Source organism: Propithecus coquereli, unplaced genomic scaffold (assembly GCF_000956105.1).
Source record: "Propithecus coquereli isolate 6110/MARCELLA unplaced genomic scaffold, Pcoq_1.0 Scaffold61, whole genome shotgun sequence".
Classification (NCBI taxonomy): Eukaryota; Metazoa; Chordata; class Mammalia; order Primates; family Indriidae; genus Propithecus; species Propithecus coquereli.
In genome coordinates this window covers 3,028,492-3,055,415 of record NW_012152063.1, presented here as the reverse complement: position 1 = coordinate 3,055,415, position 26,924 = coordinate 3,028,492, and the positions used below count along the sequence as shown (strand labels likewise).

General features: G+C 34.6%; 1 protein-coding gene across 1 annotated transcript in view; it reads right to left on the bottom strand.

Moving 5' to 3' along the window:
• The window catches only part of HDAC9 (histone deacetylase 9), an 805,060-nt gene that overhangs the window by 691,401 nt on the left and 86,735 nt on the right, over window positions 1-26,924 (bottom strand). The window lies entirely within an intron of this gene.

Sequence of the window (26,924 nt, the reverse complement as noted above, 5' to 3'; positions counted from 1 at the left end):
CTGGCTAATTTTTTCTATATATTTTTAGTTGTCCAATTAATTTCTTTCTAATTTTAGTAGAGACGGGGTCTCGCTCTTGCTCAGGCTGGTTTCGAACTCCTGAGCTCAAACAATCCGCCCGCCTCGGCCTCCCAGAGTGCTAGGATTACAGGCATGAGCCACCGTGCCCGGCCCATCACAAACACTCTTGGAAAGAATTATGGCATACATTTAATATTTACCCACAAATCACTGAATTTTTCATTTTGTTAAGGTCTTATTATGATCTCTTTTCTAATCACTCATGATAAGAGCATTATACATCTCCACTGTTATTCCTGTTGCTTCATACATATATCATGCACTTGTGTGTGCCAGGCACTTATGTGTACATTTTATAACCTAATTTTGAAAAACTATCTGCCAGAGTAGGCATTTTCACTCCCTTTGTGAAGGGGAGAAAAGTGAGACTGAGAGGGCCAAGGTCACAAAGCAAGTAACAGAGCTGACTGCCACCCAAGGAACTCCAGATTCCAAGGTCTCTCTGGTGCACTCTGCTCCTGCCTGGCCAGACAATGTGTATCCTCATATTTTACCCACATCAAATGTCAGGCCTCTTAATGACATTCCAAATTTAAAATCAACTATTATGAAAATATCAAAAATCAAAATGAAATTCTTTTGAGATCCACAAAACAGCAATTTTTTTTTTTTTTAACAACACTGAGAACGCCAGTAATATGAAAGTGCTGGACAGGAGAAACTTTTCAAATAATAACAGTCATTCTCAATTCTATCACATGGGAACACTGAGAGTGTTTTTATTATTTTTTTTAGAGTAGACAACTCTAAATTATGCTTTTATCCCTTGACAAATGTTCCTCAACACTCACCAAATTTTGGCAGATGGCTTACAACAAAAGTAAAAAAAAGCATCTTCTCACTTTTTAACTCATTATTCTAGCAAATGTTCAATCAATAAAATATAAGTTAGGGAAACTTAGTTTAGTAACCATCAAACTAATTGGTATTTTGAAAGCGCTTAAGTTATTCAATTATTTTTCAACATTTCCAGGTTCACTACAGAACACTCCCATTGTGTAGCCTTAATAGAAAAGTCCAATGAAATACATTTTCAAAGAAAGCAAAACATTTTTTTAAAGAGAACTACTGATACCTTTAAAAGCAATTATTAAAAAAAGTAATTATGACAAAGATATACCTTTACAAATCAAGAAGAAAAATACTATATAGATTCAGGAATAATATTTTAAAAATAATTTCCCTTACCTTATTAGTAAGCAAAAGAAAAATAAAACTAGAATGTTCCCTATCGGGTTCTTTTTATTTTAGTTTATTATTTTTTAAAAAAATTTCGTAGGATGAAGTCTCACTAGGCTACAGAGGCTGATCGTGAACTCCTGGGCTCAAGCAATCCTCCGGCTTCAGCCTCCCGAAGTGCTGGGATTACAGGCATGAGCCAGCCACTGCACCCAGCCAGGCTCTTTTTATTTTTGAAATATTGTAGCTAGTGTCAATAAGCATTTAAGAAGCCAGGCACTGTTTTGTTATGCCAGTGGGAGCATAAATTTGGTATAAATTTCTGGAGAATATTTTTGGCAATTTGTGTAAAAAGTCTTAAAATGTTTATATGCTTTGACCCAAGAATAACATTTCTACGAATTTATTTTAGGTAAATGGTAGGAGATGTACTCAAGGATTTACGGACAAGAAAATATACTGAATAATTTGTAATAGTCAAATACTCAAAAACACCTAATTATAAAATAACATTAGTAGATTGGTAAGATAAATTGGCATGCCCATGCAATGGATACTAAGCAAACATAAAAATCCATATTTTACAACACTATTTCATGACATGAAAAATGTTTATGATTGGCCGTTATGGGAAGGGGGTAGGAAACTCTGAAAGATCCACTGTGACTGCATGGTGGACCTAAGAGCAATTTTTATATCCTTCTGTATGTGTGGTGGCTAGCTTTCAAAATGACCCAATGATCCCCACCTTCTGGCATTCACTCCTTTGTGTGATTATCTCCCACACTTTATCAAGGTTGGTGAGTGAGGTCAATGGAATACAGTAGAAGGGATAGTATGTCACTTTTAAGGGTAGTTCATAAAAGACATCATAGCTTCTATTTCACTCTCTCAGATCGCTTGCTCTGGGGCAAGCATGCAGCCCCATGGAGAGGCCCACATGGCAAGGAACAAGACCTTCTGCCAATAACCAGTAAGTGAACCATCTTTGCAGTGGGTCCTCCAGGTCCATTCAAGCTCCAGGTGAGAGTAGCTCTAGCCCACTGCTTAACTGCTACTTCATGAGACACTGAGCCAAAACAGCCCACTTAAGCCACTGCCAAAATTCTGACTCTCAGAAACTGTGTGAAAAAAATAAATGCCATAATAAATTGTTAAATTTTAGGGTAACTGTTACAAAGCTAAACATTTTCCAAATATCTATGGATAACATGCACTGCTTTTAAAATTAGAGAACAATATGCTATTTTAAAACACTAGGCATTGTTTGTCAGTGCAATCCTGATATCAATTTTTAAGATTAACTCCAGTGTTTCAATTTTTCCAGCTAAATGTTTCCAAAATATTCTCATACAGGTAGCACACATGTGCTAGTTAGTTCAACTCTAAATTGAATTCTCCAGTTACAGTAAATTAGCAAATCTAAAAAGTACCCAGAAAAGTCCTTTGAAAATAAAGAAAAATAAATATTCAACGCAAGTAGCTTTTTTAAAAGAGAACAAACTTTATCTAAGGAAAGCAAGAGGAAAGAAATACTAAAGATAAAAACAATTATTAATTTCAAAAAATAGTAAAACATATACATTCTGGTAAATAAAGCCAAAAATACCTGGAAAAGGAAAGAAGAAGTAAAAGCAAACCTCAATACTGAAGAAAAAGACCAAGAAACGAAATGAGAAGACCAAAGAGGGACAAAAATATTAACGCAGAAGATTTTAAAAATTACAAAAAGTACTATGTATAACGAATGTATTGCTCAAGAATTTTAAAAGTTCGATGAAATTGAAAGATCATCCCAGAAAAGTAGAATCTATATCTAAAGAGACTAGTTCTAGAAGAAATTGAAGTAAACAACTATTGCCAAATAAACTCTAATGTTATGTGTGATTCTTTTAAACATTAAGGGAATAGAAAAACATGGAGATGTTTTTTTAAAAAATCTGTATTAGATATGGTAAGTTGGTGTGGCCAATAAAGGTCCCTTCCTCAAGATACTTTATTGCCCTCCTCTGTAAAACTGTCGAAATAACTACACACATTACAATATTGGCAACGTGCAACTTGTACAATCACAAGTGATGGGCCTAGTGATTCTGATACTAAAAGCTGAAAATTAGCCAACAGAACAGAAAATGTCAGCTCCGTATCACACGAATAGAAAGGCAAACATGGTAGAGGAAGTATATTCCAAACCCAAGAGCATATTAAAATAATAATAAAACATGTCCAATTGAATTTATTTCAGAAATCCCAGAACGATTTTATATTGGGCAATCTACTAAAGGTATGACGTCAATAGGTCAAAATCAATTAAAACAGAACTGACCTCTTCCCCCTAAAAAACATGTAGTCATCTGGATACAAGTCCATAGGCCAGTAAACCAGGACAGTTCAATAATGTAATAAAGACTCGCTATCTCCAACTTAGAGTCAGCACCTTATCAAGCATTTAGCAGAGTAGTCTCCAGCACAGTCAGATGTACAGATGCCCATCACTACCATTAGGATGAAATCGTGACATTCTTACCAACACAATAGAAAAAAGCCTAAAATTTAAACATATTGAAATGGCAGATTATATGTACATATAATATTGCTGCTTATCTAAAAAAATTTAAGTGAAATCCATGAAAAGTAATGAGATTCTAATTGTTAAACTCTACAATATGCCAACAAGAACTGTTGGAAAAAGTTCTGGAAAAAGCCCACATCACAACCAACCAACTAACCAATCAGTCTCTCTTCTCTCTCTCTCTTTCTCTCTCTCTCTCTCTCTCTCTCTCTCACACACACACATCTTACTGTATACATCTAGAAATAAAATTATGGTATTTATTGAAAAAAAAGAAAGAGGGGGGCATTTGAAGAGGTACAAAGCAAGAGAAGACACAGTGAAGAAATGACACAACTCTAAAAAGCCATCGTACATATTAATATGATATACCAGATGAGTGACTTCTCTCTTCTCAAGGAACAAGAAGTGTTTCAGAAATTGTCTAAATATGTATTTATATGATTGACAATAACAGCTTGGAATATGCCAGTGGAGCCCAGGGGTATATAACAAACATTTTTAGCCCAATACTTGTCATCTCTTCAGGAAGACCAAGGCAAGAAAGTCCCCCATGGAATAAAGAAAATAAAAGTTTTCCCTTCACCTACCCTGTTTTCTCTTGAGTCACTAACCTCCAAATGCCACACTATTCTGGGCTCACATTTTAAGTCACATAAGAGCAATGCCTCCTTTTGGTGCCAAGTGCCAAAAGTTCTTTGAGGACAAGGACACAGTCACCTCTTTAGATGTTCAACATTTCTTTATTAAATAATGATTTAAGAAAAGCAAACTAATTATTATATTAAGTTACTAAACCTTCATACAATGGAAAAGGAACAATGCACCCATATTAGCATAAACACAGATAAATTTGGCAGAGATCATTTGTCACGTATCATTTTCTTTTCTATAACACCAACTACAGGACCTCACACATTAATATTTAACAGAATACTGATATATATTTATTGACTGCATAAGCCTTGTTGGCTCATTCCAACATAAATCTCTCCACACATAAAGAAAGGACTGAGATTCTTCCTAGGCCATATATAATGTTTCTTATCTAATGATACTAAAATACTTTTTTTAACTGGCCCAAGCAGATATCAGATTTCATATTCAAATCTGGATCTTAATTGAGTACAACTGGGTGAAATATGAAAAATGAAGTTAAGTAATTGTTTAAATATAATATTGTCTGGTAGAATAGGGTAGAATAGAATAATCCATTTATTAGAAAGTAATCTTTGCTGTTCATTTCTTCCTTTCATTTTCAGGAAACAACAAATAATATCAATTCTTTCACTAACAAACAGCATAAGCCCATTATTTAACCACAGCACATAAGTAATATGTACTTTTCTACTATTTTACATTATCTTTCAAGAAGTAGCATTTTATGGTTCCATAAGAATACAAACAGTATTCTCTCCCAAAATAGTCAGAAGTAATAAAATCTTTTCCATGAGCCATCAGTTTGTTTTGAGTAGAGAGAATCACACTAAATAAGTCTTTATAAATAATGTTTTGTTTTATTTCCTGCTACCTGTGACACAACGTGCAGATATGACCTGCTGCATTCACTAATGGATTTCTTTATCTTATTACTTAGTGTGTTAGAGAAAGGTGTAAGAGTAGGATTTAGCTTTTCTAAACTTTGTACACATTGGTTTCCTATGCTGTTTCATATCACACAATTGCTTACCAGTTTCTCCAAGTACTATTCATCAGTGTAATTCTTAACCACATATTGGGAAAGCACCAAAATGAGATTTTCCCCAGTGACTTGAATTACTTTTAAATCACATGAGTTATAATGTATCTAATGAGGTGGGGTGTGAGATCAGACCTTTCAGTCATTAATACAAGCATAAAATAAATTCTGAGAAGCAACATTGAAAATTCCTTGAAGCATATAAGGGTGGACAGAGGTATATATTTGCCTCTGAAAAAACATCCCCAGTCAGGTCAAATACCAATTTTCATAGATTAATGGGTGGACTTAAAGATCCTGAGTCAGATACACCATTAATACAACAGTAGCTTCTAATCCTGGCTCTGATACTTTCTGTATGATGTTGAATAATTATACTCCAATGCCACTGCATCCTTATGTGCAACACAGAATAAAAATACACACCTTGTAATGTTATGTTGTGAGGCTTGGATGCAATAATGTATAAAGAGATTAGCACAGTTCCTGGCACTACAGTAAGAGTAAATAAACCTGTAGCTATTATTATAATGATGTTTATGTTCTGATATCACTTACCCTGGAGATGAAATACCCCCTCCTCTTTAAACTGGATAAGGAAAAAAAACAACTGCTGATAGATTACTTAATTTACAAAGCTGGAAGGCTCAGAACTATGGAAAAATTATAGCACAAGAGATCCTTCTAACGTACTTAGCAATCTGTTACATGCTGCCTGGTAGATGTCTCGAGAAATAAATTGCAGAATACTTCATTGCATGTAATGGGAGACCAGGGATAAAAATGCTTTTCCAAGAAGTGGTGTCAACAGTGAAAATGGAAGAATTGCTAGTTTCCCATCTCTTAAAAGCAGGCTATAGCCTAGTTTAGGTCTTACAGTGTGAATAACTTACACATTTATCTTTGCTGTTTTATCTGAAAACAGAGTGGGGTAAAATTAGAATTCAGCCAATATCAGTAACTATGTTTGCAGTCCTCAGCTGATGAAAATCAGTCATGATTACATCAGGCTCATAGAGAAAATTCCTTCTGAAAGAATATGGTCATAACAGTAAAATCCCCAGAGCAACCACATTAATAATTGTCAGCGAACAGACAATAATCCAGTAACTATTATCAGGCTTTACAGTAATTAGATATAGTAGAAGAAAGTTAAAAATTAGCCAAACCATCTTTCTACAGGTAAACAGAATTATAAATATGGAAAATCCTAGTCCCTCGTATATAGACTACATTTTAGGGAGAAAAATGGAGGGATAGGTCATGATTACTGCTTATCATTCTCTAAATGCCAAATCTAAACATTAACCACTGGCATACAATAACTCTTAAACAGTACTCTGTCCTGTGAACAGATCTTTCTGTAACATGTTAGAAGTATTCTTTGTCGTGACTCAGATGCAAAATTTATTAAAATAAATTAACATTATACTGGGTCTCTAATTGGAAGTGGCTGTTCTCAACAAATATGTTTATCAAACAGTGTGACTGGCAAAATGTATTACTGTAGCTGCAGTTATCCAAATTACATGCTGTCTAAAGCAAAAAGGGCAAAAGCCATCTGGCTCATATAACTTGCATTTTCTAGACAACTTGCAGCTGGTTCTGATTAAGCAGCATCTCAGAACTCCCAGAGTTCTATTTTTACCCCTGAAAGTGTATTTTTAGGGCTCACACACCCAAGACACGGGGCATTTACATTAATAAAAGAACAACCACCTTTGATTAGGAAAAGGTTTATGTAACACACTGGTTTGGTCTCCGGCTGTACTGTAAGTTGTATATGACAGTCTGAAATCTATTTTTCAGAACCTACCTCCTCTTTGGCTGTTTTAGTTTCCCAAGGGAGAAAAAGACGCTTTCTCTGTCTTATGAAATAATCAAGGGAAGATATATTAACCAGAAACTTAACTGAATTATCCTTCCTATCTTAGGAGGCTGGTACAATTGTTATCCCATTTTACAGATGAGGAAACAAAGGCTTAGAATGGCTAAATAATATGGTCAATGTAAACAATCAGTGAATGATACAACCAAGATTCACACCCGTATCTTCTGGCTGTAGAGCCTGAGTTATTAACCACAAGATTATACTGTCTCACCATTGACAGGGTTAATAATGAATTTTAAAAATTAATTGCATCATAAGAAAATGTAATAATATGATATAAAGAGGTAATCATAAATTTCAATGGAAGCAGCATATTAGAACATTCTAGAACTGAATAATATAGATTTATACTAATAAGCCTTATAATAATAAAGATGATGAATAATAAAGAATTTTTTTCTTCTAATTTAAATCTCCATAGTTGTATTATTCTCCATCCTGTGCATGATCATCCTAGTCATCAAATCAGGATGAAGTCCAACTTGGGTGCTAGATAGAAACATGCAGAAAATATTTAGATTGCTAAAAAGATATGGATATTCTAATTTTTATAGCCCTCTACCCAAAGAAACACAGTCAATGAATCATTGAGCTCAGTGAACAGCTCAAACTTGTAGTAACTAAAATTTTTTTTTTTTTTTTGAGACAGAGTCTCACTCTGTTACCTGGGCAAGATAGAGTGCAGTGGCATCATCACAGTTCACTGCAACCTCAAACTCTAGGGCTCAAGCAATCCTCCTGCCCCAGCCTTCTGAATAATTGGGACTACAAACATGTACTACTACACCCGGCGACGTTTTCAATTTTTTGTAGAATTGGGGTCTTGCTCTTGGCTCAGGCTGGTCTTGAACTTTTGAACTCAAGCAATCCTTCCGCCTCAGACTCCTGAGTAGCTGAGACTGCAGACACGCACCACTACACCCGGCTAATTTTCCTATTTTTTTGTAGAGACAGGGTCTCACTCTTGCTCAAGCTGGAGGTAACTGAAGAATTCTCTCCCAAGAGAATCCTGAAACTTATCCTTTGCTCACTCCACCACAGTGGGCTTTTGTCCCTCAAACTCCCACTCTCCCCTTCCCTCCAAAATTCCTCACACCTTTCCAAGTCTCTTCATCACTCTTCCTTCTCAGCTAAACATCCTCACAGGAGCCGTTCCTCACTCCCTACCCCATTATTTACTCCCACAACACTCAGTGATCCCCACAACAGAAATAACCACAATGGCCACTGCACATTTTTGCATCCTCAGAGCTTAACACACTCACTGGTACTCAGAATTGTTTGCTAAATGCAAGACCACAAAAGTCATTTTATCAAGGCACAGATGTAGAATATGCAATATACCCAGTTCTCTCCAGATTAGAGTTTTCTTCTCATTCATCACCAATTAAGTAGACAGCAGTAAATGTCTATGTAATTTTGTCACAAGGACCAAGTCAAATAACAGCCACAGAATACTGTACTATGACTGTTTCAGAAGGAAATCGTGTACATCAGTACTTCCATAGAAGTTCATCATTTTCACATGCAAGGACAAAAGTCAACCCAATTCAGATATCCTTAACACTGGACTTCTCTCAAAATACCACAACACTATCAGGCCCAAAACAAACACCACCAGAAACTCACCTACTATGTGCTATATTTATATTCAAGATATACCATAAGGGCCTGAAAATCTGATTTTTTTTAAACTCTCAGATTTGTCATGTTGAGATTGTGAATTAGTGGGCTTCTCTGAGGACTGGATCTTAACACAGGCACAAAAGTGCTGAAGCACAGCCCAAAGCTGCTTTCAAACACAGATGAAACCCTATTGCATAGATGATCACTGATGAGATTCCTGAATCACTAATCCAAGACTGACATTTTCTTATTTTATTATTAGATGATCTCTCTCCACAGCTATAATTACATGCTTTTGAATTTCCAGAGGACTTTGCACATCTTGACTAGTAACTATTTGCATGCATTTTAAGTAATTATGGTCATATTCACCATCCAAAGGAAAGGCTGTCCTGTATAAATATGTCAGGGAGTATCTCATTTCTGTCCTTGACGTCATTGCCACACTCCTCTTACAAATAAATACCTTCTGATGGTAAAAACAGATAATAATGAATGGTTGCCAACTTTCCTCTCCTCCAGAATGTCATGGAGAATTAAGTGTTAAAATGATGAACTTGGCTATAAATAAAAGGGACCATTTCATTATAAATAAATAAAAACTGTCATTTTATAACATGGGAAACTACTTCATGCCCAAATTTAGAAGGGGGGAAAAAAGAGAGTTTCAATTTAATATACTACCTTACACTGAAAAATACTAGCTATATTAACTTGGTTTTGGTTCCACATAATATATAATAGCAAACTCCCTACAAACAAAAACAATACTTCTCTGATTCTGGAAGTCTATGTGTCACAGGGTGCAAAGAAAGAGAAGGAAGTAACTGGTTTTAAAATAGTCCTGGTAATTGACTCAATTACATTATAATGAAATCTTTTCAACATCCTTTAGTTCTAAAGGTAAAATGTGGGTTATATTTGAGAAAGGTTTAAAATTATGGTACAAGCTTATTTACCCTACATTATCTGAAATAGAAAACCCTCTTAACTAGAATTTATGTTCATTAGAAAAGGAATAAATGTCCAAAACTGATGATTCTAGTAAGCAATTTATTGAATTTGAAATTTTGAAAATTATCACTCTCATTATAAATTCAAAGTTTCTCCATTAAACTACAAATATCTTGAGAGCCAGATCTATGTCCTACTTATTTAAGGTTGTATCAGGGAATACAGAAGAGTATCTGGATTATACTAGGTGCCCAATAAACGTCTGATGAACATGAATACATTTTTAAGAATTCCTACTATGTGCCTCACTTTCCTTACTATATCAGGAAAAGAGTTTACAGTATATACTGTTTGTAGTTGTCCTTAGCAGTCAAAAAGAACATTAATATCAGTGTTTAAAAAAATTACAAGCTCTTTTTCCCTTAAAGAGATGTTCCTTCTTTTTATTAAGCTCCAACCACTCTGATTTCAACAAAGGGAAATTTGATCTAACTCTTCTCAAAACTGTTGTACAGTCAACAACAATTAGATTTGCATCTCAAGATTCAATTCCACAATTTGACCCAGACAACAATAGCAGTCTTAGATTTAATAGAAGATTACATTTCACACAAGAGTAATTGATAAACAGAGAGCAGAGTGTATCTAAAGTAAAATTCAGAAGTGCTTAGCAGAGACATGGCTGTGGAAAGGGCACTGGCTTCAAGGGCAAAGACTTGGGTTTGAGCCAAAATTTAGCACTTGCTAGCAATGTGACCCTTGGCTAGTCTCTGATGGTACCTTATCGTTCTCCTATAATCAATGGGGGCCATAAAGTACCTACCTCATGGGTTTATTATGGGAAGTAATGTGTGATAAGACATGAACAATCTCTTAGCATAGTGCCTGTTAAGTAAGCAGTTGATCAATAAAGTTTTGTTGAATCATAAAGTAAAAGGTCACAAAACCAGAAAAGTCACTAGCTGGTCCTTTCCACTAAAATGTTCACACCTACAATGGTTTATGGGAATGACAGACCAAAAGGACTAAAGGAGCTTGGAAATGACACAATAAATAAACAAAATAGAATTTAAGAAAAATGAAAAGCTGCTAAATAAGGTATGTTGACAGTTAACTTTTGTTTATTCAATGGATTAGGACTTAAAACTGAGGGACAATTAAGTTGTATATAATAATAACAAAATGCATATCTGAGTAAGGCAGGAGTCTTTTTCTGACTCAATATCATTTCAAGACTCTTACTCAGACTTAGAAGCTACATAATTTATATGGGCATCTTCTAGGTTCTCATTTTTTCATTTTCCTCATGCTAATATAAACTTTCAATAAAGTTTAAAATAATTTTAGCTTGCTTTCCTTTCTCATTGACAGCTAGATTAATTTTTTCTTTATATTTTCTTCCTATACTCTATCCTATCAAGGATGTTGTTGTTTACAGTTTAGAACTCTAAGACATTTTGGATACAAATAACTAGGTCCACCCTATAAGTTAAAACTGGTTTCAGATGGAAGGAGTTATTTTTGTTTTGTTTGCTGCAGGTGATGTCAGGGTAGAAGAGGAAGGTAGATGTTGAGATAGAAAATGTGAAAGGTGGGCCGGGCGCGGTGGCTGACGCCTGTAATCCTAGCTCTCTGGGTAGGCCGAGGCGGGCAGATTGTTTGAGTTCAGGAGTTTGAAACCAGCCTGAGCAAGAGCGAGGACTCCCCCTCCACCCCCCACCCCGTCTCTACTAAAAAAAAAATGGAAAGAAATTAATTGGACAACTAAAAATACATAGAAAAAATTAGCCGGGCATGGTGGCGCATGCTTGTAGTCCCAACTACTCGGGAGGCTGAGGCAGGAGGATCGCTTGAGCCTAGGAGTTTGAGGTTGCTGTGAGCTAGGATGACGCCAGGGCAACACAGTGAGACTCTGTCTCAAAAAAAAAAAAAAAGAAAAGAAAATGTGAAAGTTGGTGATCTAGGTAACTAATAAGAAACATTTGGCCGGGCGCAGTAGCTGGTACCTGTAATTCCAACTATTTGGGAGGCTGAGGTGGGAGGGTCACTTGAGCCCAGGAGTTGGAGGCTGCAGTGAGCTATCATTGTGCCACTGCACTCCAGCCTGGGTTATTTGAAGTTGTCTCTCAAACAGGATTCAGTCACTTGTCTAACATCATGTTTGCTCTTCTCCCAAACATTTCTTATCCCTCCACTTTTAAATTAGGTACTGAATAGGTTGATCTGAAATCACCCACAGATAAACCAGTTATTTCAAAGGGAATTGCTTAACAGTATTATTAAGCACATCACTTGGTACATGCTCTAAAAAGGTCTGAAAGTCTGTATGAGAAATTTATTTTAGAAATTGGAGATTCATAGAGCTGTGCTGCTCCTAAGGAACATGAATGCAATTTTCTTTTTTTAAAATAACATAAAGATCTAATAATAAATAAAACAAGTAAATGTGTATGTGTGTAAGTGTAGCAGGAGACGTGGATCTCTCTCTCTCTATCAATCCATCTATGCCACAGCACTCTATTTGTTTTGGCTGCTAGAAAGCTCAATGTTAAAATAAACAATGAATCAAAGCAAAACCACATAAACCCTAAAATATTTATTTTCTTTTTTCTAGTTAGGACTTCCTACATATTTATATTTTTCCTGATGATGTACCTTTTCTTCTATATACATTTTCTCATTATTAAGTTGAATATGTTCTTATAAGATATCTCAAATCATTTTTTGAATGAGGCAGTACATAAATTAAATAAGATAAACACTTGGATTAAATTTATTATCAAGTTGCTGCCACTCCCCCTTCCTACACTTGAACTTACTCTGAAGATTTGGAACTTGGATTATCAAAACAATTTCAGCATGTCCCAGAAAAACGTGTACCCCTCAAAACAGAATTTTTTAAAGGCCATCCATGTATTTAAGTCAATGGTCCTATGAATACACATATTATTTTTTATGATTCACATAGGAAACAATATCTCCTCATTATTCTTTCATCTCCCATAAACACAAAAATATTCAAGTAATTGAAAGGCTGAAATTTAAGGAGTTTCTCTGGGAATATTCATCCCACACACACACCCCACCCTTTCTTACTTATAATGGGATCCTGGCCAAAAGAGGTGTTTTTGTATATAAAAAGAATTACACAGAAGAGAAAGTCAAAGACAATCTTCCACTGGGATTTGTTTATTTACGTCATTGAGGTCCTACTTACTCCTGACCTCATCTGTAAACACAGAAATACTTCTAAATAAACATAGCTTAGAAAACTGAAATAATGCAATAAATTTTATTCTGCGTTTGAAAAGTCAGGTTTACACAACTAATATAAGCAAAATTCCAGCAATGATTACTATCTGATATGTTTAAGTTTTATTTGCCAAAACTCCTTAACATCTTTTATCCCCTTCTTGTCACTAATTAACAGCTGCAATGATAGAAACTGTAATTCACATGCCAAAAATGATCAGTCACAGGTTTCCATGACTATAAAACACAGATTGTTTTCCATAATTCCATAATTCCAATCAGGTTTTCATAAAACTATGGCTTTCTTGGCACACAAATTTCCCAATGGCCTATCACTGGCTTCAAAAATTAACTATTCAAAATTTTAACTATTAAAAAATTACTATTCAAAAAATAACCTCAATGACACGTCTACATGTGACTATGTGCAGTAAATCTTATCAAATCCCAAAGGTATTGCCAATGAATGTTTGAGCCCTGCTCTCAAAAAAGAAAGATAAAGGAGTATGTGCTCTAATTTTCCCTGTGAATGTTGAACCCAAAATGAAGGCTTTTTAAAAACAAATAAGGCAAATAAAGAATAACTTGTAGATTTTCACAAATAATATTCATAATGTGCACACGTTTAGCTTGAAAATTTTCTAATAAGTATTTCACATTAAAGAAAACTACAGAACTGAATTGGGAAATAAAAAAGATGATACATACAATAATCCTCAGTGAGAAAATTACATGATAAAAAGAAATCAAATGTTTTCAAGTTATTTTGTAGATATAATAAAAGAGCAATTAAAATTATAATAGAACTTCATTAGAACTAGAAAATATATTGCAGAAAAATAAACAGGTGAAAATATACTATCTCCCTTGTGGTATCACAGTTCTTTGTTCACCTCTCCTTTATGGTTTTATAGCATTATAGTGTAATTACGTTTTTACATGTCTGTTTTCCAGCAAGACTTCGATTACCAGGAATGAGGAAACTGGGTAATTTTAAATTCCATATTCACACTTTTTCCTTCACGTAACAGAAGCTCAATGTTTTTTGAAAATAGGACTTGAACATAGTATATTTTAAAGCATATTATAAAACATTAATAATTTAAATAGTGTACTTTCTATATCTAATGTGAAATAGATCAGTGAATAAGAAAATAAAGTCCAGTAAAATATCTAATTTATATAAGAATGTAATAACATGATAAAAAGGAAATTGAAAACAACTGGGGATAATGAGAAAGAAAGATATATAATAAATGATACTGATATAACTAGTTAATAATCTGAGGAAAAAAATGGATCAAAATTTTTACCATATATTATAATTATAGTAATACTCTCTCCATCTCTGAGTGTGTATGTATGTGTTTAGACATATACAGAAATATGTAATTAGCTCATAAAAATAAGCAATAAAATAGAATTGAGTGTTTTTTATAAAATGACAACTTTCCAAACCTTGAGTCAATAAAAGAAACAAAAATATGTAAATTTTGTAGCAATTTAATCTTTAATACTAAGAAAAGTAAAAGTCGTAAAATGAAAAAACACCATAGAAATATGTTTATCACATACAAGAGATAAGAGGTTGATTTCTATGTTACATAGAGGAGATAACCAATCTGATAGAAAGACATAAAATCTAGAGGAAGAGTAAGTCAATTACACGAACATGCACAAGAGGAAATTAAATTATTAAGCACACATAAAGAAAAAAAGAACATTCAAGCATTTTAGTTGTCAAAGCAACACAAGTTAAAACAACACTGAAGTACCATTTTACATTTATTGAATAAATACAAAAAAATTTTAAAAAGTAATATTCATCACTGTCCAGGTTCTCAAAAAAGTGACAATGATAAACCCACACATTATTATTGACAATTTACATTAGAAAGCAATTTGACAAAGCACTTCAAAGGCCATTTTTTAAAAATCACATCCTTTGACCCATAAAAATATGCAAAACCTTTAACCTAGTAATATAAGGCCATAAATTCTAAACTGAGTAACTCCAAAAAAAAAAAAGAGGGCAGATTCAAATATATGTTCTGTGGTGATATAATTTATAACAGCAAAACATTATAAATCTAAGTCGGTAACACCATAGGAATGATTAAGTAAACTACAGATTATCAAACAACCACTCCTAAAGGAATATCATAAAGTCATTTTAAAGTATAATACATGTAAAGGACAATATAAATTGAAACTGAATATATGATCTGAAAATTGAAAGAAACACAAATTGCACATGTTGGTATGCTGAGACACAGTTCCTTCCTGATCATAACACTGTTTATTCTCCAATTAAAAACTGAGAGGAAAAATTGTTAGTTATTATTGCATAAATTTTATTAGTAGATGTTCAAAATTAGAGACACACAGAGGATCGTGGATGAGACCAAAGCTAAAAACAAAACTAATTCCTTTGAGAGAAATTATCATTTCTAGAATGTGGTACTTGCTCTGGCATTTAAATTGAGAAAAAGCTAAAAATGAATGAGAAAATTAGCACAGTAAATTTATGAAAGACAAAACAAGAAGGCTACAAAAAAGCATTTTCTCCATGGAGATCAAAAATTAAAGCTAGTTTTAGGCTAAAAACAGCAAATTAATTAGTCCATTCAAGAAGCTAGAAAACAGAAAAAGGAATATTATTTTGAAAAACTTTCCCTACCACTAATATTTTTTTCCTCTTTCCCCCACCAAGCCTCCCTCTTCATTCTTCTGCCAATTGTAGCCCACTGGTGTCTAACTAGGAAAGGCAGGAAGGTTACAATCAGCTTTTGCTTGTTTACATTCACCATTTGGACACAAACTTTAACATTAGCTTAAAAAAAACCTGATGGATAGGTTTGGCGAACAAGCAAGCTTCTCCCATATCTGTATAACACTATCTGCAAAAATACAGTGTTCCTTCTACTTTTATTTCATTAAATGTAACCAAAATGTGAAAATTTGTTACGCCACGATCACAGGTGTTAGCACAACTCTACCAGAATCAGCCCCTGTGTTGAGACACATCTGGTGTGCCAGAAACAAACTAGGAAGTCGTGTGTGGGAGGAAAGAAAATTAAAAGTTGTCAAACATATTTCTTTAGGCATTCAACATAATCTGTTATTCTAATTATTTTCTTGGTATTTGTGTAGCCAAGTTAATTATTATATAAACAAAACTAAAACTTTTAGTTTCCCCTAAAACTCTTCCTTTCATATTCCTCGCATGATGAAATTGGCCTACCCACATACACCACATATATACAAACACATTATATTATGAAATTTTCTATTTGGGATGTTATGCCCCTTGGTATTAGATTATCCTACATTTCTCCAAAATACCTAACCATTTTATGATTGTCAAGATCTGTCAATAGCTGGAATATTTCCTCCTCAATATTTCTGCTCTAATTGGAACAACTGTGAGTACTGGACAAAATAAATTTAGTGCCAAAATCAATGCCAATTATTAAGACATTATATACAGTTTGGCAGTGGGAAATAAGTTGCCTGAAATCCTCATATTTCACACAGATTACCAGAGAGCCCAGGTTATTTATGAATATTTAAATTATACAAAATTAAGACTTATAATCTTTTGATGCACAGTTTACCTCTAAATATACAAGCCAGGAACACCTCAGATAATAACTTTTTCATCCATTTCTCCTAAATAATAGTGCCTAAGAAAAACACTTCAACATACAGAGGAACCTTGAATCATTCATCCAATTAGAAATGTGAGGACTGTTTAATAGCTAACATTTATAAAGCACATATAATGTTCCAGACACTGTTCTAAAGTGCTTTACGTGTATTCATTCATTTAATCCTCACAAGAACTTTTGAGGTAGATATCTTAATTAGTACGCCCATTGTGCAGATAGGCACAATGAAACAGAGATTAAGAAAGTCATTGTTTGGCGGGGGGGCAAGGGCAACATACATAACCTAAACATCTGTACCCCATAATATGCTGAAATAAATAAAAAAAAAAAAAAGAAAGTCATTGTTGGAACTGAGTTTCAAACCAGGTAAATGGCTCCAGAGCCCATATCCTCCTCTACACTCTGGGCAAAATCCCAGGTGTACCGTGACAACTTCTATGCTATTTCCTGGGGGCCATCTCTGGGTTTCCACTGTGACAGACACTTGACATGCCCACTAAGCAAAAGCATTATGGTGATTCAAGAAGAGTCAGTTAAACCACTTCTGCAGTAACAATTCATCTTAATGAAAATACTTTCAACTCAACAAATGGCACTGGAACATCTTAAATCTTAACACATAAAATCTTAAATCTGCTAGTCTGCAATACAGTATCTTTTAATTTAAATGGTCTTCAACCTATTAAGAGGAAGTGAAGTCTAGCAAGCATAAGAACAGTGAAGCAGAAGGTATGAGTACCGAGAACATGGGAATTTTACATTACTTTTAATTGATCTCTGAATTAAGTACAAGTGTCTGCACACAGGTGCAACATGCTCCAGAAAGCAAGAAATCCTAAGGGAGATTAACCGATTAACTGTTAAATATTCTCTGGGCTCTCATAGGCAAATATCTTGAAGAATGTCAACGTAGAAGGTAAAGAAACAAGGTAATCATTGAAAAAATATCTGGATAAAAACAAAATAGAGAAACCTAGTAGAAACCTACCTACATAGGTCAACTAAAAATGTCAAGAGAGTTCTGTGATCTGAAAGTTTACTTAATTCAAGACCACAGGAAAACAAAAGCAAAATAAGCAAAATAGGATCATTTGAATCTGTCCATATATGGCTAAGAAGATATTTATTAAAATTTAATGGTGGGTGCTGGCAGAGGTCTATAGCTTCAACAAAGACTATAAATAGTAAAAATCTTCCCCAATTTTCTCTTCTTAAAAATGTCAGAGGAAGAACAACCTGGTCGAGAGAGAACAGAGTTCTTCGTTTTCCATTACTGTGAAGTGCTGTGAACACATTTCCAAAGTGCTATCTCTCATTGCCAGCTACCTAATTCTTCATTTATTTTCCTCTATTGTAAATAATCAGTTGCCTAGGCTGATTTCACTACCTTTGCTTTTTCAACTCTATTTAGGAAGATAATGGGAAAATAACTCATCTCACAGAGAATAGAAATGTAAATGACATTGTTTTCTGAATGCTAGTAGAAAACTGGAATGCTAAAGCAAGAAAAAAAGAAGAAAACACAAAGACACTCATCCTAGGTGAGCTATTAAAGGAGACCGCTTCCTATGGGTGGTTGCAGGGCTGCTCTACTTGGCCAGAGTTGGGAAAGGAGCCCTTGGGAGGAGCCCTTGGCTCCTGGGGTCTCTCAGAGGTGCTAGTCTGCCTGCTCTCCCTGAGGACAGGCCCTGCAGATGGGAGTTGGACCAGGAACCTGCAGTTCCACACTTCTCTGTGAACGAGTGGCTAAAAGTCAATCGGGTTTGGGGGAAGCCTAAGAAGCTGGCTTTGGCCTTGGGTTCACTATCTGTTCTAAAATCCAACATTATTTGTAATAAAGTTGTTATTTTGATCTCGTTCTTATATTTGTTTCTCAGTGGCTCAGAATATGAGAAGAATGGAGTAGTATATAACACTCTTGAATCCCAACCAATCCCAATTTAAACTAAATTTTTGGCTAGTTTCCCAAATTAATATGATGTATGGGGAGCTAAATTTAGAAAGCACTAAAAAAAAAAAAGGGAAACTACCTAGAGATACAAAATCTGAGACTGAGAATGAGGAGTGGATCTTTAAGCAGTTAGATAAGCCTCCAAAGACCTGCTCTGCTGCAAGGTAGACATGAGCTGTGGCCTAACAGTGCCACAGCTTCCTGGAAGAACTAAGAAACCGGGCCTGGCTCCCCTTATGTGTAAAATAAGGGAGCTGTACCAAACCATTTCTAGGGCACCTACGGGCTCCAGCATTCTATGATGTTATAACTAAAATTAACTAGCTTTGGCAGCACCTTCAAAGTAAAAAACGAAAACCCACATCGGTACCACATCACAAGACTGAAGTCAGCCAAGAGCAAGAGCCATCACACTTTAAGAAAGAAGAAAATGCTGTTGATCTTCAATGGCTTTAGAAACTAAAGAGGAGGGAAAAAATTGTAATAAGGAATTAAAATAGGACATTGACCTTTGTGAATAGGTCAGATATAAAATTAGTGCTAAGCTAAAGTAGTCTCTTTATATTATTTTTAAAATAGATCTGTCCTCAGAAATATTATTAATAATATTGAACCCCCAACTGCTCAATGGCATTAGTCCACTACCAAATCCCAGGAAAGTCCCATATTAGCTTGCAGATGAATCATGGCTTTTAGGGTTTATCTGGAACCCAACATGATTCTATAGATAGGTTGGGCCAAACACCACAGAAAATGCCAAGAAACATTTGACCCAGGCCAAAAGAGTGCTGAAACATTTCACTGACACAGAACCCACAAGTCAACACGAAGCCTTCGCTGGAAGATACAGTCTTAGAGTGAAGTTTTCCAGAGATCCAGCCAAAACTCATAGATTATTTAAAAAAAAAAAAAAAAAACCTCTCAAATCCAAAATGGCTCCAAATAGAGGTTTGTAGGAGAGGGGAATTATGCATATTATGCATGGAAATTTATCATTCGCAACCAGTAGATTCAATTGCTGATCTAATTACATCAGAGGATTTTAATTCTTCCTGGAAATTCATTACAAATTACAGGTAACTGCAGTCTGAGCAGAACTAAAACTTTTGTGTATTTTTAAACAAGTCAATTGTTTCAATGAGATAAGTACATTATTTCCACCAGACAGATAATTGTTTTCCTGTTCAATTGCATTACATTTGTGTATCCAGGTATAAAATGTTACAAATGGAAAATTACTGAGAAGCAAAGCAGTCATTAGTGTGACTTATAAATGGAGCAAAGTTGTCACATGCTTTTTTACATTTCCAAATATGTAGATCTTATTGTTTTAATCTCTTATATATCTGATTGCAGAGCAAACAGTAAAAGTAGATCCTTGTGTATTCAACTGTGTATGTATACAACTACACATAATACAAACAGAACTAAGAGGTCATCTGACCAATGTGAATGGCTAAGTCCTTAAATAAAAATATACACAAAAATAAAATGAATCCAAGGATTCATTACTCAACTTTACAAGAAGTGAAGAAAGTTGGGATCTGTGGAAAATAAAAATAAATAATTTTAAAGTATCTCTATTTGAAATAAATAATCCTTCTAGATTTTACTTTATAGAGAGAAGAATTATATCTGAAAAGCACATATCTGATTACTGCTATGACACTATTCCCTTGGGAAAATTCTTAACTGTTAGTTGTCCTTAATTAAGGAGCTTTAAAGCAAATATAAAAAACAGTAAACGACAAAAAGTACTATCAGCACTTTGGTAGTTCAAGGTAGAAGATTTTTTTCCAGATGGAAGTTGTACATTGTAGGTGGTAATTGGGCAAAATTGCCAAGGAGAGTGTCAGTGTCCTTGCCTACCAGGAAGTGAGAAGACAATTATGATAATCAATATCTAACATACAATACATATCCTGGGGCATAATAAGTTCTATTTGACAAAGAAATGCTGACTTTTAACCCTAGTCATTTAATGTCTTTGAATTAAAGTTACAATATCTATTCCCAAATGTTCAATAGTTTCTATGTCAAATGCATTGTTATCAACCTACATGTATATTTTAAAAAGAGAGAGTTTATATTTTTTCTAAACTATTTTTGAAAATTCACCATATTTCAAATTATACAATTAGAAAAAAATTGTTAAAGGGCATAGACTATAATTTAAACACCACATATTGATCAAATTCCCAAAACTTCCACTTGATACAGCCTAGAGGAATGTGCTATTCAAAACAGAAAGTATTCTCGCATAAGTTAAAAATGGATATTGTGAGATCCTATGATGTTAACACATAGCTAGAAACCTATAAGAAGGTTCAATTGAATTTTGAATGAAGTGTGGTAAACACGTGATCATTTGAATCAGTGATTCTTCCTTTTGTTTTAAATTGCATAATTAATTCTGAGAAGATTTTAGAGTTGGAATATTTGTAATAGAATAAAACTTCAAAAAAAAACCCCAAAATTTCTTTACAGTGCTTAAATTTAAGGAAAAGTGTTGCTTGTATTTTTTCTTTTTCATAGCTATATTAATTTACATCTATATAAAATAAAGTTAGGTCCTCTGTAAAGGGTATATTTTTTTTAAATCACACCTTTAATATGTTGGGAAGAAAATGTTTAGCCCAAAGCTGCTTCTAGGCAAGATTATATGAAAGCTTTGATTTGTTTAATCTATTATAATATTTTGATTGATATTAAATTAATAAAAACATCAAAAGAAGAAGTACAGAAGATGATTTGCTATGATATTTATTCCTGAATTTACTCAGGGCCATTTTTTGCAGCTTAGAATAATTTCTGGCATATAGATATCTTCTCCAGAATTTTTGAGCTCTAAGGAATCCTAAAAATTCTTAATCCAACCTCCTCATTTTTCAGAAAGAAATCAAAGTCCTAGGAATTCACCTCCTTTTTGAAATTTTCCTAATTCTCAAAACCACATAAATCTTTTAATTTTCTAATCCTCATGTGCATATAAGCTAAACAAAACCACGGTTGTTTCATACCACTCTGTCCTGTTCTCTAATTTATTTCTACTGCACACCCCTCTTTCTCCAGTCTCCAGTCTCACTCCATTACCTCCAAATACACACTTTCTCTTTATCTTGGGCTGAAAAGCTTCAAATCTGTAACATGCCAGGCACTATGCAAGGCAATGGCTATACAAAGAGATATTACTCTCAAGAAACTTACAGTCTGATGGAAGAGATGGACAAATATTCAAATAATGATGGAGCGATATGCTGCATGCTATAAGAGAGGTAGATATAAAACTCTAAGTGAATATAGAAAATATAAAAAAGGGAGAAACTAAATTATCCTAGTAGAAGGATGTCTTAGGGGATAAATTTAACAGGAGGAAGAGAGGAAAAGGCATTTCAAGTATTGAGAACAACCAGTGCAAAGGAATAGAGATGAAGAACATAATATGTATGTTTAAGATATGATGAAACATTTACACACAATGGCAAACATTGAGTATAAAGAATCAGAGCTCAGGCACAATGAGCTGAAAAACAAGGAATTAAATTCAGCAGAGGATTTGTTGAGTAATTCAGCAGAGGAATTGCTGAGTAACAAAAATGTCCATAACAGTGAAAATGCCAAGTCCATAACTTGAGTGGGGCTGAGGAGCGGCAGGCATGCCTGGAGCAAGGAGCCAAGCCACTTCTAACCAAGGAGGTGGCAGCCCCTAAAGTAGAGGTGAAATTTTTTGTTCCTTATTCATGATCCTAAAGAACAAAACTCATTTGGCGACAAAGCTAAACTCATATGGTGGCAAAAACTGGCCTACACAGGCATGAGGCTATTTATTGTTTTCATTTAACTCGTTGAGGATTAAAGTATATGAACTTCGCTGTAGAAATATTAGTATTTTTTACGATGCAGAGCCATCCCAGACACCATTGATTGTGACAAGTAATATAATATATAGGTTTAAGTGGTCCTTAAAACCTAATACATTTTTAAAATCTGATAAATTCTCAATTCCAAAACATATCTCACCTTTAGGGTAATGGATAAGATTCTGTAGACCTTAAGTTTTGAGCTTCCACAGAATCAGTCAGATACACAAAGAGATCTATTGTCCAAAAAAGGTTTCAGAGTCCATGGAAGATCCATTTAGAATTATTTTGTCAGTTGGAGAACAAGTTTTCAGTGCCACACACTTTCTATTATTGACCACTTTTGTGACCAATGGCATAATTTATTCTATTTAAATAATATTAGTTAAAAACAAAAAATAAACTGCCAATCATGAACTCTTAAACCAACCTTTCCCCCTCCCTTATAATGCCAAGAAATTTTTTTGTTTTACGAAGAAATGTAAAACAACATTTTCTTTGCCTCCTATAACCTTAATAGATAATTTCCTGGAATTGTCTGTTCAAACAGAAAATTAATTTCCATGCACAGCTGGAAATACCACATTGGCAAGAAAGAAAAACATCAAACACCAGTAGATTAAATAAAAAGTTGGAGGAAGTATAAAGACTAAACAAAATAGAACTTGCTCAGTAAGATGGTCATATGAAAACAGCTGTTTGTCTGTTTATTTAATGTATAAATACATCTTTTAAAATGAAGCAGCAATAATCATGGCAGCATTGGATCCAGAGATATAATTAGGGATTATATCATTCAAGAAGTATTTCTGGTGTTGTATGAAAGGAGAGAAGGTTAGAATTCCCCTTGACAAGAATGGAAGAGGCCCTCAGGCCTGCACACACACATATGGTTAAGGTTTTACTTTGTGGCATTTAACCATGGTTTTTTCCAGTTTGGGATGATGGAAAAGTTCCAGAGGCGGACAGTGGTGATGGTTGCACAACAACATAAATATACTTATTGCCATTAAAATGTACACTCACAATGTAGTAAAGTGATAAAAATTTAACCACTATCAAAAAGTTAATTTCAATAATCATAACATAAATCAATAACAAAACAGAACACTCTGAAAGAAAAATGAGTGAAGCACACAAACATAGATTGAAAACGGGGAAAGAAAATCCTATAAAGATATGGAAAAATGTTCAAAACCACTAATAAGAATACAAGTAAAAATGACTAAAAAATATCATGTTTAATTGTTCAAATTAGCAAAGATTTAAAAGATTTCCAATTAAAAACAACAAAAAAAAGCAGCTTTTCTAGACCTACTGACAAGATCAGGCTCTGTTTACATATCTCCCTCCTTTGGCTTAGACCCACCTCATGGGTATCCCTCTTTGCAGTGACAGCCATCAAGAAAAAGCAGGCTCATGGTGCCATCTGGGGACTATTCCATGATGCTGTAACTGCTACAGGCAACGAGTTACATGGCCAACACTCAACTAATAAGCAAACTAAAAACAGAATGATATGCTTTGCACAAACACTTTAAAAACAAAAAGGATAGACAGAAAACAGAACACCACCTTAAGGACCTGCCACAAAGAAAGGCAAACAAGAAGCAGTAACAATGTGGGAATGACAAAGCTTTACATGGCAGCCAGACAGTTGGTCCTTGGTCCTGCTGCCTTGATTCTCAGGTTGTCAAAGAAAAAGAAAAAAAACATTCATCCGCTCATGGTGCAGAACTGACACTGTGTAAATAGCAACAGGGAGAAGGTTCAATAAAAATCAATGTGCTATGAAAACAAAGAGAAAAATATTACAGGTAAACCTTATCATTACAGGACTTCCTAATGAGTGAAAAGTTGAGTTCAAGATATTAGGAACATTTCTAGATAAAACATAACAGAGTTCCAAGGTGGCATATTATGTTTCAAAGCATGGAGCTACGTCCCTTTTACCTTTGACAAACAAAATACCTCTTACTTCAGTAAATCTCCTTATATACCACAAGCAAAGGGAGGGATCGATTTAATTGTCTAAATAATTCATTCCCCATAAACGAGGGAGGAAGTGGCTGGCAAAATACCTGGCACAAAGTAGAAGCTCAATAAATATTTGTTGAACTGAACTGAAACAAATAGTAGAGGCTGATAAAAATTACTTATCTCTATTATTGATGAAATTTATTAGATTATTGTTCCAATTTTCCACCTGATTTTACCTATGGAAAATAACTGACCTTATCTGTACATAGAGCTATAAATATTCTGTTTTTCCCCCTTGGTATTAAACCAGCTACCCAACACAGTGCTCCGAGACTCAGTGAAGATTTATCTCCCAGGAATCAGCATCTTTGATCCTGGTCATAAGAATATAGAAACTTTTTAGCATGGGGGGAAAATTGTAAAAGATGCATAGGTGATCAAATAGACGCTAACAGGAGAGACCTGATGGTAGATAAGCCACCTCATGGAGACCCACTCAAGTAAACTGGGAGTCAGCTGCTTTCAGTTTCCTCTTCTGTAAAATGGGACAAAAATTCAAGTGGCTTTCAAGCTTTTTCGACTGCTACTCACACTGAGAAATATATTTCATATGAAATACAGTGTACATATGCATATATAGAAATATGCCTATGCATATAAAATTCAAACATCAGTTTCATAAATTAATACTTAATCTTACAATGTGTGTGCACTCTGGTATGTTGTAGTCTATTCTACTCCGTTGTTTAACTGCAACCTACTAAATTGATTTCACGAACACTGGGCTAGATAATTTGCGGTTCATTAAAAGAAAAATCATGATTTTCCTTAGAAGCAATCTAAAAATATCTGCCATTTCCAAATACTATTTCCTCCATGACCTTTCCAAAGCTAATTCTTTAGTGAAATGGTATAACTTACAACATCTTTACCTTGCCTTTCTTCTCACAGTAAATACCCATGATCCTTTCCACTCAACAGGTTTAAAAGTGATTTTCCCGTATGTATGACTACCGGCAAACTGACAACGTAAGTGAGCACAGGGGGTTTTGCAATAAAAAGTTAAACTTCTACCAAAGGAACTCCAATTTACCCATAACGAAGTGCATTTGAATTTTATAAGCCACCATACAATAGCTAAACAAAAGTCGGAATGGTATTATTCAGCAGTAGCAAACCACATAAATCTTGATTTTTCATTAAATGAAAGACATTTCAAAGAAGTTGCATTCTTCCTTCCAAACTATAGAATTTGTTCTCCATTGAAATAAACATATCCTAACTTTTAGAATAGCATCTATTGTCACTTGTAGATTTTCCTGAACAATTGCCTTCTACTGTGACACCCCCCAGTTCATCCTATCTCAACTCCAGGAGTATAGAGGAATCTGGTGATAAATGAGCTGAAATTTGAGTCAAGCAATACTTTCCAATCACAATTGGGTTTGTTTTTTATTTCCAGGACATAGCTGTTGGGAAAGGCCTTGTTTACTTCTTCCCATCAAAGCTTAAAAATCACATAAAAGTTCTCCTCAAAGGCAACACAGTCTTGACATGGAATCCTAACAGTATCATTTCTGCTTGTCAGTGATTTCAAAATGCTTTACTTTAAACCTTCTCTCAGTTTCTAAGTTGACAGGGAAAAGAAGAAATAAATTTGACATATATTTAATAGTATTTGGATATTTTAATCATTATAGTCTACAAAATGAAAGGTAGGCCGGGCGCGGTGGCTCACGCCTGTAATCCTAGCTCTCCGGGAGGCCGAGGCGAGCGGATTGTTTGAGCTCAGGAGTTCGAGACCAGCCTGAGCAAGAGCGAGACCCCGTCTCTACAAAAAAATAGAAAAATCAGCTGGGCGTGGTGGCACGCACCTGTAGTCCTGGCTACTGGGGAGGCTATGGCAGAAGGATTACTTGAGCCCAGGAGTTTGAGGCTGCAGTTAGGTATGATCACACTATTGCACCCTAGGCAGAGCGACAGAGTAAAACTCTGTCTCAAAAAAAAAAAAAAAGATTTTTGGGGAGTCGAAAGTTAATACACAGATTTTCAACTGCATGGGGGTGTGGGTGCACCCCAACCACTGCGTTGTTCACGTGTCAACTGTAGCCTGATACTGTAATTCTAAAATTATTATCAGTTGCATTCAACAAATATTTACTGGTAGAGAAAAGGAAGTAAACTTTTTACAATGGATAAAATCCATGA